Raw genomic sequence first — 2692 nt, forward strand, 5'->3', positions numbered from 1 at the left:
TTTTATTTTGAGTGATCCCGTGTCCTTATTGTTGACGTCTGATACACTTTCGTCAGATATAATAAGTTGTACATAATAATGTACATCATAACCACGTTAGCTTAGCCCGTGCCCATCCCTTATCTACGCACGTTGAAAACAGCAAAGAAGACACACGTGACATCAGCAGTGTTCGCGTTCTGGACCAATACATTTTCTGTTTACTATATGCGAGATCGCAACGTTAAAAATGCGGAAGTGAATAAAGAAAAGCAAACGAAAAACAAACAAATAAATTCATTCGTATACGAATCAATTACATTGTGATAACTACAGCAAATACTTTTTAATGTTGTCTGTCAGAACGGGTTATTTCATCCTCTTGTCCTGCAAATGTTGACTCTCATATATATATATATATATATATATATATATATATATATATATATATATATATATCTGTGTGTGTGTGTGTGTGTGTGTGTGTCCATATGCCGGATAATACATAGAAAAATTAGTTAATGTAACTGAAGCTCAGAAAAATATCCATGCTTAATTCCTTCAAGTGCTTTATCATCAGTTTATGGATGCTCTTCGGGTGAATATATCATTTCTTCATTTGAAAGTGTGGCATGGGGAAGAGAATTGTTCTGCAGCTGGACTTCTGTCCAGTTTCTTTGTCATTCAACTAGATTTGTGAAGATTGATCTTTTCATTTTCTCTGATATACTGAAGGCCACATATTTTAATGTTTTGCACGTTCTGTTTGGACTAAGTACTTTCAATTGTTCACTCGATGCTGTGCTAGAGAATGTGCTGGTCGATACAAATGTTCACAGGCATTGCAGCTTTTATCACCATAGAGACCAGATTTGCAGGGTGGTCTTGGCTTGTGATTGGCGTTATTTTCGCTCTGACGAGGATGTCCCTTTGGCCACAATTTCAGTTAAGTAACACTAATTGCAATTGCTCGCGACATCAATTGGTGTTCCGAAACCAGGAAAGAAATGGAATCTTATAAGATACGCCACCATAAAAACTGAATCCAAGCTTACCAATCAAGAAGCCTAGGAAAAGACAACCTCGCGAGAATAAAATAATTATCTCTTTACAGCCAGTATATTTACAATTAAACATTTTTTTTTCTTCTCATTTTGCTCATTAGTCACTGACTCGTCTGTAATTACTATTAAAACTATGAAATATCCGAGATATAATTTACGGTTATACCAATTTACATAGCAAAACATATGGTGATATGGCTAACCCATTTGTTGGTCGATATAAATAGATACACAGCATCATCAGTCAAGCTGAAGCCAAGTAGTTGAAACATATAACATTTTCAAGCTTTTATTCCGGTAGAAATAGCCATGTAAACATTTGTAATTTCAACTCTGTTTGTGTTTATTGTTTGTCTTGTCTCTCTTTTGTGTTTGCTTTTTAAAAATACTTATTTAGAGTGGAAGGCACACAGGCTAATGATAACCTGGTTTTATAGCTTCTAATTCTATTCTGAGGCTACCTCTGATTACGCCGCTTTCAAGAAAGCGGATGGACCAAAGTCATATTCAGACACTCCTCTCCAGTATACAGTAATTACTTTGTCTCACATATAAATTTTCTTTATCTAAATATTTAATTCAGATGCTAACAGCATCGATGTCGTCGTTCAAACTTTCAGTGACAAGGATAAAGATGTTTTAAAAAATCAATGTAGAAATTATAAAGTATTTACGTAAAGAAACAACTTGCTTATTAGGTACTTTATTTAGCCTCAAAATAGGATGACAATTTTTAAAACTTCTCCTTATGTTTTGTTTCCTTTTCCAAAGAGAGAGGGATTCCAGGACATTGATTCTAAGCAAATCATGTATTTAGTCTGTTTATTTATTTCGTTTTCTTTCTTAAATAGATATATTCATACATCTCTGCAGATTACGTGCACTTTTTGTTTCTTCGCCTGGTCCTTTTAATCGCAACCTTTGTCAATTCTAAGTGAACGTTTTGGTTATTTGCTGCATAATAAAACCCATTTTAAGAATAGTGATGTGTGATGTGATTTTGATTTTTAACGTAACTTTAACAATTTTTCAGTCATATCGCTACGATGTCTGCAATGTGCCAGTTAATAGTGATGTCTAGCACTGGAGCATCATGCCGCAGACATGTATCATGATGTCCCATCCAGTCACATTATCCTGACACCAGGCCGACCAGTCCTAACACTAACTTCTTAATGCTGAACGCCAAGCGAGGCAGCTGTTAGTACCATTTTTGTAAGTCTCTGGTATAACTCGGCCGGGGTATTTTAAGAATAGAAGGAATTCTGGCTGTAATGCTAGTATGAAATGGGTCAGAATACAGAGTATTCAATAATGATAATCCTTCATTAGCTTAAAAGCCTTAATTGTGTTCAAAAAACTAAATTGGCTGTATATGTTCTTGTGCGCATATGGTTCACCAAGAAAAACACTAAACGTGCGTAATATATGTGGTTTCTATAGAGAATCGGTCTGTTGATCTTCAACAAATGTTAACTCTGCTGACATAAAGCGTGTAACTTGACACAAGTCCCGAGTGCCAGGTACATCTAATTTGCTCATTGAAATTTTGACGCTTAAATTTATCTCAATAATTTTTGTAAAGCTGTGTAAAGAACTTGTCCTATTTTCCTTTATATCACTCTTTGAAACTATTGGAGGTCTAATTC

The sequence above is a fragment of the Sinohyriopsis cumingii genome, chromosome 1, assembly GCF_028554795.1.
Source record: "Sinohyriopsis cumingii isolate HCF-2022 chromosome 1, ASM2855479v2, whole genome shotgun sequence".
NCBI classification, from domain to species: Eukaryota; Metazoa; Mollusca; class Bivalvia; order Unionida; family Unionidae; genus Sinohyriopsis; species Sinohyriopsis cumingii.